The following is a 489-nucleotide window of genomic DNA, read 5'->3' on the forward strand; positions in this document are numbered from 1 at the left end:
ATATCAATAGTTAAAGTTGAGAGCATTCAAAATGAAGGATAAAATCGGTATTTAAAAAAATATATATCAGATAACGTTTTCTGTGTGCGTCAATGACGGAATGGAGGTTTTTCTCTAATTTTTCTAAAATTCAGGGGAAGTAACTATTACAATAAATTAAAGGAGATTGCCCTAAAAAATGTAGACCAGTCAATGGTGGGTGCTGATCTTCTTTACACACATCAAATTGATGATTCACGACAAAAATTTACCGTTACAATCTAATATTTTGATTTCATAATATCTGGAGATGGACAAGGACGTAAGAGATGTGGTAATAGAGGAGGAATGGAGGACATCAACTTAGGGAGGAAATATAATATATGGTCACATCTTCTATGTCGGTTATGTATTAAAAGAATTTTATTATATATTTTGTCCGTTAAGTAGTAATAATAAACAGTCATTGAATCTAGGGAGTTCCATTCTGGGCAGTGTGAAGGTAATGGT

Source organism: Nelumbo lutea, chromosome 4 (assembly GCF_056320005.1).
Source record: "Nelumbo lutea isolate HS-2025 chromosome 4, American lotus-T2T, whole genome shotgun sequence".
Classification (NCBI taxonomy): Eukaryota; Viridiplantae; Streptophyta; class Magnoliopsida; order Proteales; family Nelumbonaceae; genus Nelumbo; species Nelumbo lutea.